Source organism: Alligator mississippiensis, chromosome 5 (assembly GCF_030867095.1).
Source record: "Alligator mississippiensis isolate rAllMis1 chromosome 5, rAllMis1, whole genome shotgun sequence".
Classification (NCBI taxonomy): domain Eukaryota; kingdom Metazoa; phylum Chordata; order Crocodylia; family Alligatoridae; genus Alligator; species Alligator mississippiensis.
In genome coordinates this window covers 147,842,627-147,856,566 of record NC_081828.1, presented here as the reverse complement: position 1 = coordinate 147,856,566, position 13,940 = coordinate 147,842,627, and the positions used below count along the sequence as shown (strand labels likewise).

The window sequence follows — 13,940 nt, the reverse complement described above, 5'->3', positions numbered from 1 at the left end:
ACTCTACACTATTTTCTTATCTATTCAGAAAATCCACTAATGTATTTCATACTACAAAGAAGTCATTTTGGACCAATTCATTGGTATGCTCTGACAACTACTGCATGTAAATTGACAGAAAATGTATAAAGAGAAATAATGAGAACATTAACAATACAACAAAACTTTGAACTTATGTGTTGCTTGTCTTCCGTGATGTTAAAGACCTTTACACTTGTGGCATAATGTCATTTTACAGCTGGGGAAACTGAGACATAGGTAGGATGAATACTTTGCCCAAGGTCATCTGATGACTCAAGAGTCATAGCCAGCAAACCCTGTGAGCAGTTTTCACTCACAGAGGGTAAAATGTACTCCATCTGCAGAACTTCTGAGGGTGGCATCCTGGCCCCACAGAGGAAGTGGATGGCAATACTTTCACTGGAGGCAAACCAATTTCAGGATGGACTGTGCAGTCCAGTCTCAGTAGCTCCTATTCCAACCTAGGGGCTGAAAGAGTCCCCTCGGTCCCAGTTACACATGATACTGGGTTACTGGATATTGAAAAATATATTTTCTGCTGCCGTGCCTGCTTTAGGTCTTCCTCACTGGTGTACGTGTGATGGGTGCACCATGCATCTCCTGTGCAAAGGAAAGACCATACGTTGGCCGTGGCAGCCAGCTGTATTTCACCCACAGGAGTAATGAAGTGTTTACAGACCTGTATTTCCCTCAACTATATTGCCTAATGCTACAGACTTTTATTGACCTGAATAGTCCATGAAAGACAGCAGAACTGCTAATGTGGATATGTTTTTTTTGCAGGTTCAGGATTTCTGGTGAAGAGCTGACAATAGCATTCTGTGCCCAAGATTTCCAGTTCTTGGTCCTATCCACTAGATATGGCTCTCTCATATAGAAACTGAGCAATTTAAATCTGTCTCTGTACCTCTCTTGGGGACAGAAGTCAAGGCTATAGGCTCTACCAAAGTACAAATAATAGTATCTCATAGCAATGTTACCTTTCAATAATGCATGATACAGCCTGGAATTTAGAAGACAGTCACGGGAAGTAGGAGACAGACACCATCCACTGCCAGTGATTTTCAGGAGTTTACATAATTTTCCCTTAAAATTCATCTCTCATGGCTGTGATGTAGAAACTGAATAATGACTAGTTTCAGTGTACAGAGATAGCTGAAGTAAAGTAAGATGTTTTCTTATATGTTATATAATTTGACTTAACTTTTTAAGTCCTTCTTTATCCTACTAATGACCCTCTCGTAACATATGTCGTAAAGGCTGGCTTCTTTTAGCATTTCCAGGTTCTAGCAGATGGAACCTGGGTTATGGAATCTTCAATCATTGGAGGTTTTTTTAAGAGCAGGTTAGATAAATATCTGTCAGGAATGGTTTAGGTATAGCACATCCCGCCTTAGGACAAGGGAATGGACTAGTCTGCCTCTTGAGGTCCCTTTCATCCATATTTTCTCTGATTCTATTATTTTAACTTTCACTAGGGAATAAAACAAAAGAGTAAAAGTTTAGACAACTTTGTTACTGAAGAATACAAAGTGATTGTGAATAGCACAAACAGTACTGAGGCTATTATGAATTTCTTGGAACTAACAGGAAACCCAGTTTCAACAATCAAAGTTGTTCCAGGACACCAGCTTACAGTCTTAATTTGTGCTTTAATGAGATATTACAAAGGCTTCACTAACAAACAAAAAGAATCAATTCTGGATCAATACAGACACACATGCCCTGTGTAGAGCCTTCTGTTCTCGGGACAAGATTAACAGATTTTTTAATTTTATGATAATTTGGCTGAAAGCAAGCAATAGAAAAGAAGTGTGAATGGATCTCCAACTGTTTAGATATCTCTTGTTTGGCAAATACAGCACTGGAATAGAATTGATACAAGGGTGCAACTCTTTCATTGCTGACCACAGGAATTAGGGTTTAAAAAATCCATAAAAACTTTGCACATTTTCTGTGAACAATCAATTTTCAATAAGCATTTATTGTGATTGAGGGACTGTTCCCTAGGAAAACTGGAAAGTCTCTGAGATTTTTATGAAGCGTGTATAATATATAGCAAACATGAAAGGGCAGACAGGTTTTAAAAATAACACTGTATTTTCCAACCCAACAGGTAAGAAGTCTGTGCATGGATTAGTAAAGATATTGAATGTCTCTGTGCTAAAACAATTTGTTTTAAGCCCTGACATAGATACATCAATTATTACTTAGGATCCTTTAACATCTTGAAATATATATTCATTCACTGACATATGCAGTGGCAAATCCCTATTTTATGATAAATTAACCATAACTAGTATCTTATAACTGAGAATGAAGACATGGAAAAATTTTACAAAAAGTTACAAATGTATCAATTAAAACCCTTCATTATAAAAAAACCCTAAAAATATTTCAAATAGAAAAATGTGCTCTGTCCATAAATAACATTCAATTTGACTGTGTTCTCTTTCGTTTAATGTTTTTATATACATACACCTTTTTCATGAAACAAAGGTATTCAAATAACAGCACAAAGGTATTTTTTTCGATTGAAGCCATATACTTATTTCACAAAGTGTAAATGAGTATTTCTTGAAAGAGGTAAAAAAATCTAAGTTTTAATGTTCCTAATAAGATTATACAGGCTATTTCTGTCTACAGAACTACTTAAAAATAGTAAATGTTCTTTGTTCTCTATGTAACTAGTTCAATCAGATCCATTCAGTTTCTGATTGATTTCATGCAGGAGATTTGGTTCTAATAACCAAAGGGATGCCATATTGACCTGAATGATAATGCCTTTATATTTTTAATTAGGTTATTTAAGTGAAATATACATTGATGCAGAATATATAAGCTCTGTTTCTTACATAACTGTATCAGGTGTCAAGGCAATTTCTATGTGATACGTAAAAAGTTAAAAACTGAGTACTCGTAAGCTGGGTTCTATCTGAGAAGTGGCACAGCTTCTTCCTCTTTGGAAGCAACAGGAGAAATTTAATAAAGATGGAATGTTACGGAAGATTCAGAAATGATTTAACTCTACGGGAGAGGACATTACACGGATCATATTCCACAAACATTTTGATTAGATCAACTTTTTTCAAGGAGAAAATAAAGGCTCATTATTTCATTATCCTGTAGCCTTGAATTTCAAGTCTTTACTGCTTCATATAATTAAAATGTACATGCTTTTCATTTTAAGCACAGTTAAAATAATATTTCATCATTTATTTTTCTAACACGTATTTACAGTTCTGTTTTAAACAAATCCTACAAGAAACCGAGTTACTTTGTATTAAAATAGATTTTACCTTTACAGATGTCAAAGACTAACATAACTTGTTTTGGCATAAAACACTAGGCATGTATAAGCTGAAGAACACATAAATGACCACATTAATAAAGAGAAACTTTCTCATTTAGTCTGCTAACATATAGTAAATGAATTAAATGTTCATGCAAAACACAAAGCTGGCAATATATTTCAAAGTGGCTTTTAGAGAATAAGAAAAAGTGCTTGGAAATCCTCCTCGTTCACAGAGAACCTTACAATCACCTAGCAACCTATGTTACTGCTGCTTTCAAATTTGAACAGGCAGCCTTCACATTCAAAGATGTATCTGAGTCAACTGATGCAACTGCAAGTTTAAAGCAAAACAAAAACAAAAACAGAGAGGTTTAGTTTTTTTATTATTATTTAAATAAATTCCCCCTACCTTTCTTCTGAGAGTACGATGGCGACTGCACTTGAGAAAAAGTAGATTTTTCTTCGGTAAAATACTCAGGTTGGTTGTACTGATTCAGGGCCATGTCCATGTCAGAGTACTCGCTTTTAAACACGTTTCCAGGGTAACTACAGGTATAAGGCTGATTCACCGCCCAGGCCTGTTCCATATATATGTTGTTATTGTGCAGGACCTGAGCATCACAACTGCTGTAACCCTGACTATCTTCAATATATGTGCAATAATCAGTGGACTGCATGTAGCAATTGCTACCAGCAGCAGGGTGCACTTCATATGTTTCTTGCATACAGTAGCTCATTTTGTTATCCTATCTCAGCTTCTACTTTACATATACACACACACACATGCATGCATACACACGCAGACTTGCATACACATGGAATGGGAAAGGAGCAATGAATATACAACGCCGAAGTCGACTACAAAACAGCCTCTTTTACTTTAGAGCAGCACCTCATGTGCTAAAATCCTATTTATATTGGGATGGGTTGTGAACTCCTCTGCCAGTCAAACATATTGGGAAGCAGATTTATGACAGTCAGAGGTCTTATCTGGGACTGTAAGTTAATTCCTGGGGAAGATGGCAGACAGGTAGTGATGACCACCAGACAAAGAAGCAACATCCAGACAACCCTCCTGTTCTTCTTTTTGTTGGAAATTATCGTTTTATAAGCCATTTTCAGCCTTTTCCAATATGATTAGAAAATGATTACTAAGGCAAGGACACAGTTATGTCACTGGAGTTGTCAACTTAAGTGTGAAGCATTGTAAAGAGCTCTTAAGAACCCCCAGAGGGGATATGTTGAAAATCCTAAAATCAATAATCCTGTTTTTCAGCATTAACCTATAGAAAATCCAATAGTGCCGTGCTGATCACCCAAACAGTAGTCTCGTTTTACAACATTTAGCAACTTAATCTGTCATCAGCTTTATTGATTTTGTTTTACAGAATTACATGCATGAATCTCCCCTCATAACACAATCTCCCCACTGCCTGTTAATGCACTTATAGGAAACCAGCTTTTTAAAACTTTAGTGATTTGGATAAGTAATTTCTATTGAGTTCACAGGTGGGAAACTTTGAAATAATTATTTTCAATCAACCAAGAGGATACTGCTTAAAATATTACAGCTAAGATAGTGGTTTTGCCTGCACGTTTTATTTCTGTTTCAGTAATGAAGTAATTCTAAAACGTCATGTCTGTGATAAAAATTTAGCGTGACTGCATGTTTTCCCCACTCATTTTTGTTCATACATGAAGCTTTTCAATCCTGTTTAAAAAACAATAAACATATGATGTTATGGAAGCGCAGTATCCTAAACAGCAGTATTAATACACCTAAGCCTTTTTGTTTTTTGAGCTAAAGATGTCCTTTTTACCTAGCCATTTATTTTCAGTTTTTTACCAGCCAACTACACTTTCTTCAGTGGCACTGCAATGACGTGGTAATACTTCTGTGAGTTGAATAGCAAGATTCTGGTAGACAAGTTTCTTTGGGTAAATCTGATATCTTTTACTAAACCAACCAAAATAGTTGGGAAAATTCTTCTTTGCAAGCTTTTGGGTACAATCATTCTTCTTCAGGCAGAAGGAGTATCACTGTTACTCATTTATGTCAATACTTCTTACTGGTTCTCAAAAAGTAAAAATATTAACCAGTTGAGAATAATCTATTTTTAATCATAATGTTTCACTCATATTAAACAATATTCAACACTTAGCTGAAGTAAAGCCCCCATTCAGCAAGTTTTTTATACTTGTGTTGAATGGGAGCTTAAATGTCTGAAGTTGTACTGTTAAAACACAAAAGAATTGGGCATAAAGCATATACACTTCTCAAGAGCTGGAGTCACTAAGCATTTCAGGATGATTTACAGAGCACACGAAGAAATGCGCTCTCTTCCTCCACGCACAATTGAAATTCTGAGCAATGCTGAGTGCTGTTACTTTGAGTAACGTTTCACACACTGATTTCTTTTATTTAATTCTAAATCAACTTTCTTTATTCCTAATAAACAGTCTAACAAATAATATTTCATTTAACACACCTGATGTACACATGCAGGTATAATTTTGAAGTCAAAAAAGTTGCTTCAGGAAAGAACTTGTCCTTGGGAACTTTCATCATTTGGTGCAATGATGGAGTATTTATTGAAAACTCCAGAAATAAGTCCATAAGCACTCCATACGGTTTGATTTCTGACTTATGTTTTTAGTTTACTTCAAGCTGAACAGAATATAATATAAAATTAATCCTTTGGTATTGGCATTGTGTCTTGATAAAACATGTGCTAACTTTATGTTGGTGCTCACCAGATTTGCAAAACTGATTAGCGAGTTTGGATGTCTATGTCTAACTTAACCCATAGGCCTGATTTTTCAAGGATAAGCGCTCAGCACTTTCTGAAATCTATGTCCCATTAACATACCTCAAGTCAGGCACCAAAGTACTGAGGCCCCCATGTAACTATGGTGACTTGTTTATACCCAGTGTTTTTCCCTAGCATGTTTTTTGTTTCTTCAGAGGCAAAAAGGACATTTTTCCCTCCTGCTTGAGAACAAAAGCAGCTCTCTTACCAAGCAAAACATTAGACAAGGACAAGGCCACAGCTTAAAAATGTATGTCAGAAAGTCATCTCAAAAGGTGAAGAAATACTTTTGAATACAAGGATATTTTCCCCTTCACATTTATTATATGTAAACATCAGATGTGATGGGCAATCATTTTGAATAAATACATATGCTTTTGTCACAGGCCTCTTCTGTAGGAATAGAAGGAGCCTGTGTCACTAGTTGATGCAAAATGCCCAGTAAACTTTGCAGTATCTATTTGTATGGAAACCCACAAAATGCACCAGGCTATGTGATTGGTTTTAGTGATCTGTATACCCGATTTCTAACCTGCCTAGCGTACAGTATCCTCATTCTCTAGAAAGAAATAATTTCACGTGCGCAGTAAGGTCTTCTCTGTTTACCATATAAATTACCTATTAGCTGTAAGGATAGGGAGCAGGCTATGTCGTACAGGACAGTGAGGTAGGAAATACCATCCCCCCCCCCCAAGGCCAAATATCCCTGGTCAGTGTTTTACTCACATTTTTAGCACACAGTAATCTTCAACAGATTATTCAATTTAGGAACTTTAGCCAGGATTATAAAACTATTAACACTTAATTTAAATTAGATGCAGGAACATAGAAATTCAAGTCCAAGAGTTTTTTGAAAATAAACTTTTTAATGCCACCACTCAAGATGCAATTCATTTACTTATGTTTTGTTTGGTAATACCAGGAAAATAATAAAATAAGATTAAAAATATGCTTTAGTCTGAAAAGATACAACTAGTCTAGCTGAGTTAAATTATATTTAGCAAGTCCAAAAATTAAAACTACATAATCATCAACACATCTTTGTTTAATGTGGATGGGATTTAAGTTTTTATTGCGTTGAAAGAATAAGCAAATTGCTTTCTCCTTTTGTAAGAAATAAGTTACTGGCAGGTCCTCTGTCATTTGTAGCATTTATTTGCAACATTTGTAATTTTTGGAAACTGTGAAGTCAATGGGATCCTGATTTCATGCCCAAGGCTTCTTTGACTTTTCTCAAATGACTTGAACAAAACCTGGTCAAAAGACCTGAACAAAATAATTTATATGCAGGAGTACAAATATGCTTTACATTATCAATCAGAAATTTAGGGGGCATTAAAAATACCTGCCTTGTCTACATTACAACCTCCATAGGTATTCCCACTGGTGATGCTGCAACTGTGAGGAGCTACAGATCCTAAATTTGCCATTCTCAAAGTAGTTGCTTAGTATCTCAAAGAAGTTGCTTAGTATTTGCTTTAGGAGCAGGGCATTTTTGTTGGAGAACACCTGCAGAGTTGGATAGAGATGTGCTAGGGGAGGGAAACAAAAAACAGTGGGAATAGAGAGGCTTGGGCTATTGTGGAAGAAAGCAGATTTTATGGAGATTTGGGAATGTGGCCCCACTCCCTAGCAACTCATCAAAAATGGGCATGGGAACTATGGAGGAGGAACTTTGCAGAGGGTCCCATCCTGTCTTCTGTAAAGCACTTTCTGTACGGTACTGTCCTCAAAAACTCTTTGGCATCTGAGAGTTTAGGACACACTGTATTATACAAAACTACTTCCAAGGACTTGGTTCAGGGTTTCCAAATGTTTTCCCTTGGTGGTTTTGTTGTGCTGAATGAGCCAGCCATCTCCTCAGTAATTATCTTTCCACCATTTTTCCCCACCACTTTGTATTTTCCCCCCAACCTAAAAATAATCATATTTAAGAATGGTTATAGAGTGATCAGTGCCAGTACAATGCCTGCAGGACAAAAAGTCTATGTCCAGTAACCTAGTAAGACACATCTATCTGTCTCTATTACAATATTTTAAGATCAAAACTCCAGATGTTTTACAACCCTTGTATGATACATTATACAGAATATATGCTGTTCTTTTTGGGGCAACTGCAATAATACAGGGAAAAATCAATCAACAAAAATAAAGTATCTGAAGAAAGGTACCAAAGAGTACAAGAATACATCTTTGACAAGACATAAATGGTAAGTAGTGCTGGTCTATGAGGTTTCTTCACCTGCAATATGCTTATGAATGACTCAGGTTTATAGCACTGCAGATATTTGTTTCCTTGGAAACAACTCAGATCAAGTACTGCAAAAATTAAAATCCTTATTAAGACTGAAATGTTCCTGAAATATTTTCACCTGAACCTCTTAGGGCCTGATCCCTCTGCCATCACTTAGGTTCAGGGTCTAATCAGTTAAATAAGAGATGCACAACTTTCAAGGTCAGGAAGCATTACTAAAAATAATTCATACTGGGCACATCTACACAAGACACTTACTGCACATTATCTTATAACACTGTACAGCAGCGTGGTGGTTAAAAACCGTGCTAACAATCTACTGCGCAATATTATTAGGCTAAAGCGCAATAAGCGTCACAAAATAAACGTGTGCCGGCACTACTGCACAGTAATTCTAGTTACTGTGCATTTACTTGTACTTTATTAAGCAAGTACTAAACTAAACATGCAGTATCGAGGCATATTAATGAATGTATAGACACACCCAGTTTGTAATTCAGTCTGTTTCTTCAGTGTATTTTGACTTGGTGTTTTACTTGGGTGTTAGACTCTCTGATTCATGTAATGTCAGTTTTAGACAGTATTTCAACTTTATTACAGCAAATAATGTTTATAGCTAGATGGAAGTGTCATATTTGCCATTTTATTCGTTCTCAATTATTTGGTTATTCAAACGTATGGAAATGTTTTAATTAGTCACAAATAGAACAAAACCTTTACAGGCACAAACCTGCCTGTTCTAAAACAGAAATGCTAAACGAGGATCCAGATTATGAACGCTGCAAAGGCTGGTGGTACTCATCTCATCTCATCATAAATCTAGGGGTGAAATTCAGACTTTGATCTTGCACAAAAGAACACAGATTTCGTTTCTGAACTCACTTGCTCCTAGTATAACCCAGAAGTGCATACAATGAAGTCAATGGTGCTATATCTGTAAGTAAAACTGTAATCAGGACCAGAGTGTGAGGAAGTATGCACTCTACTTGAGACAGTAAATATATTCCTTCATGAATTAATATTTTAAAAATTCTATCTAGGATAATTTATTATGCATAATCAAATGCCCCAATTTCACCTTATGATGTTAGCTGACTTACAAATAAGAGGAATATGAAATAACTTGCAGAAATATTACGAAGAAAATACTACTGTGATTACTCCTACATAGACAACAATTTCATTCAACAGAGTGTCCAGAATAACTCAGAACAATAATGGGTACAAAAGCAGCTACTGAAAACAACAGATCTCTGTAGCATATAATTATCATGTGAGTGACTGTATAAATGAGACTTTCTGCAGAAAAACTGCATTCTCCTGAACAGTTGGCAAAGTGACTGTGTGTATTTATGGCATGTGTCATCTAGAGACCCAGGTCTTCCTCTTTTAGAAAGATTTGGAATCTCAACATACAGACTGTATCACAACATTCAAGTTATTCAGAATTAGCTGGGTCTCCTTAAGGGCTATAGCAAAGAAGCTTATATTGATTTTGCCCCTAAACTATACATACTAATGGAGAACAATATTTGTACAGTCAAATATTGCACACCACGTTTATAGTTGATCCTTTCTGGGCATACTTATGATTATAAGTGAAAGAACACTGCTGTATTTTAAAATAATAACCTATATTTTGCTAATTAATCATGCCAATGTGGCTTTCTTTTCCCTTTAAAAGAATACCAGTGTAAATTCTGTATGTAGTTTCAATGAAAGCTCTTATCTTTAAAGAAATAAGAATGTAAGAATCTGCACACTCAGAAGGCAGGCCATATACTATGGACTTGATTCAGGACAGTACCTGTGTGTCTCTCTGTACCGTAAAGAAAGTACAATTTATCCTATACATTGTTTGCTCTGTTTTGGAAGATTTATTAGTGTAGCTCTGGCTAGGGATATTTTTTCCATTATGTCCGACTATGCCAAATGCAATAATGAGTATCTACTTGTTTTGGTTTTTTTTTAATAGGCCTTTTTGTTCCACCATACTCCCTTTAGTTTCATAGATCTGATTAGCCCATTCACTCAGTCCATGACTCAGAACACAGTACTTTATCACAAAACAAATGTTAAAAGAAAAACAGAATCCAACCCCAGGCTAAAACAGAAATTTTGTTTGAGGTTGCTATTATATTAGATGCCTAGTTTTGGCTCTCCAAATTCTATCCCATGCTGGGTAACATAGCATGTAAGGCTAACACAATGAAAGATACAGAAGCTAATTTAATTTACACTTTAGAGTCCAAACTAATGTTTACAGGTATTTGACCAAAAAATGAAATCTATATAGTATTTGTTCCATATCTAAAAGTCTCTTTCTGGGTACTGTTTTCACAAACCAGATATGTTCAAGCAAATATTAGTCTCAGCTGAAAAATGTTAATGTTGGCATTTGGTTTCATGCACCTCAGTGGAATCAAAGACACACTCAAAACTGTTAAAGACAGCTCCGCAAGATGATAATGCATTTTGAATAGCTTGCCAGTGTGCCTTGTCTTTCATTCCATAATTTTAGATCTTTTCTGCTTGGATAATTAAAAATGGTTTATATTATATTTAAAGTTTCACACTTGCCATTAATTAACTCTCTGTTAGGATATGTGACTTTGATGCATTTGAAGAAATTTGGTTTATGAAGAATGAAGATGGTTTTTCATAACACAGAATTTCCTAGCAGCTCACCTTGGCCTCAACTTGATTATTTTCTTATCACTAGCTTCAAGTGCAGATTACTTTTCCCTAGGTACTCTAATATCTCGTCTGAAATAAATCACTTAAGGATGGGTTTTCAGCGAATTGGCGCACATGGGCAAATTTCTGGACTTTTTAAAATCACTTTGAAAACCAGCTATGAACAAATATTGGTAAGTATAATTAAAGTCCTGTGACCTAGACAACCCAACTTGTTAAGTCTCTTCACATCTCATAATTGGAAACTGCATTAAGAATTAGTTAATTAACTAGCTTATCTCTTGAAAAACCACCAATGCTTAAAATATGCACATCTTTCAAGTTGTCTCTCTCAACACCTCATAAAAATGTTAATGTAAAACATTTTCTTTGTTCAAAACTGAAATAGATCAGACAATAGTGTGAAAATAGGTTGACACACAACTTAATTAACAGAACCCTTGATGGAACTGTCTGGATTGTGCAGACTTTTGAAAGCCCTTAAGATGTTAAAGCGATCAACACCTGACATCTGTTAGCAAAAAGGCATTCTGAGGTAAAGGGCAACTAAATCTGAAGAAATCAAGTACTTAGACCAGTTTAACTTTTTCATGAGGTGATATCCTCCCTGACACTGTAATCTTTCCTCCTAGAGTGATGCAAGCGTTAAGTAAAAAACAACTTGTAGTCCCCTCCCTGACAACATGTTGCATGTGTATCTCTTTCTCTGAGGGAGAAGGGCATTGAAGAACTATTTATTCCAGTTTAAAAAGAAATATAAGAAACATAACCACCACATCTGTGCGAACAGTTGTACAGTCACAATGCACTACAAAAGTCACAGACCCCACAACACAGCTCTGACATGAACAAACAGAACCATTATGAAACAGAATTGTCAGTACTCTTTCCTCCGCAATGAAAGGAATATTATGATACCAAAATCCTGCTTACCGATGTCCTTACTGTAGATTTGAAGTACATTTAAAAATATAAAACAAAGTCAAAGCTGAGCTGCAAAGAGAACATAATTAGAACTGTTCACCCTGAAACATTTCACGAGTATGCTTTTCAGTGCCTCAGTAACGCTGAATTCTACCAAAGATTTTACAAGAAAGCTTTCATTAAAAAAAATTCCAAGAAAAAAATTAATCTTGTACAACTTGCAGAGACCATAGATAAAATACAAAAACAACCTTTTTTCAAAAGGACACAGAGGTAGAACACATTAATATACCATATAGAGCATATTCATGATTTTGAAATACCCATCACTTTAGCATATGGGTTCTTTACACAGATAGACAAAAATCAAATGTAAAGGGTTGGTACCAAAAAAAGGACAAATTGAAAACCACTCCCATACTAGATTTTCCTGTCTTGTAAAGCTGGTATTAATGACCAAAATGTAAACTACATACACAGATACCCTGGTGTTGTTAATGATACTTGCTGTGCTCTGTATAATAATTGTAATTACCTTTACACTTTTTTTCTTCAATCTGGTATTCCTGGCCACTCTGAATGTCTTCAGTGTTCACTTCTGTATGGCCTGACTGTAATAATGAGTTAGTCCAAGGTGAAGCATACAGATACTGTGAAGGGTGCCGTCCATTTCTCAGTATATTACTATTTTCAGAGTGCCTTTTCCTGTGCAAGTGGTTTTCTTTGACATCTACTAAATTCCATTTGTGGTATCTGTCACAAAGTTGTATCAGCCTGTTCCAGGCTGGAAGGCCATTTTCTGGAGGGCTGTCAAATACTGATTTACACACTGTTGGCATCACCAAGATCTTGCTCAGATGTGGAGTTTTGGATAGCAAGTGTTTTCTCAGTTCTCTTGATCTGGTAGTATTCCTATGCATCTCTATTTGCCCACATTGAGAGGATAAATTGTTTTTCATCCATTCACACTCAGCCCCCATAGTCAGTTGCCCTTGAGTGCAATTTAATATAATGTTTTCCCGTCAATGGAGACTGAAAAGGCAGCCAGGCGTACATGCACAGGTTATTACTAGATGTAACTTTCACCAGCTCCACCTATAGAACGTGGGCACAGGGCAAGGTGCCATCAATTTATCACTTCGCTTGTATGATCATTTGAGGTCTTGTAGGTTGAGGCTGGTCGTGAACAATTTTCAGATACTTAAAACACAAAACATCAAGGATTCAGCCTTGTTTGACTCTGTTCTTATCATAGGCTGACCTGAAGGACACCCTGTTACCTAAGTGTGACATTCTTATGTAGGCACACTTAGAAGTTCTAATATTGCTACCTACAGTCTTTTTTTGGTTGTGGTCGCACTACAATATCAGACATGTACATTTTATCTCATGAGTTTTAGCACCATGCTCCTATGCAAGCAATAATAATAATAAATAACAACTTAATGATGAGATCCAATTAAAAATGACAAAAGACTTTTATTTTTTTTAATGGAGAAGACTAAAATACTGCTAATTCATAAAACCATGAATCTAAATATAATTTATTTTCTATTACAGAGCAGGGAAGTTATATTCTATTTTAAAAATGATTGTGTGGCTGCTGCTCCAAATTTACACATTTATGGATAATGAAACCCTCAAATTGTTGTCACAGCTAACTGAAATTCTTTGCTGGATTAATTATAATGAATTGCTCTTTTTTATGGCTCTAACAGGATTTCATTCCTTTTACTGCTATTTTGTTCAAGAAAAGTATCCATATATTTATCCAGTAACTGGGGACATGCATTAACCTTGCAAACTGGCAATAGAGTTATTTTAAAATAATTATAGAATCAGATATCCAGGATTTACCAAAATGATGTTACAGCAATACATTATCACCTACATTCAGTGTGAGCTACCTAAGTAGTTGAAAATCAACTGTATCTTTTCT

General features: G+C 35.7%; 1 protein-coding gene across 1 annotated transcript in view; it reads right to left on the bottom strand.

The window, feature by feature from the left end:
- The window catches only part of THRB (thyroid hormone receptor beta), a gene marked incomplete at its 5' end in the record, with an annotated part of 203,396 nt that overhangs the window by 30,212 nt on the left and 159,244 nt on the right, over positions 1-13,940 (bottom strand).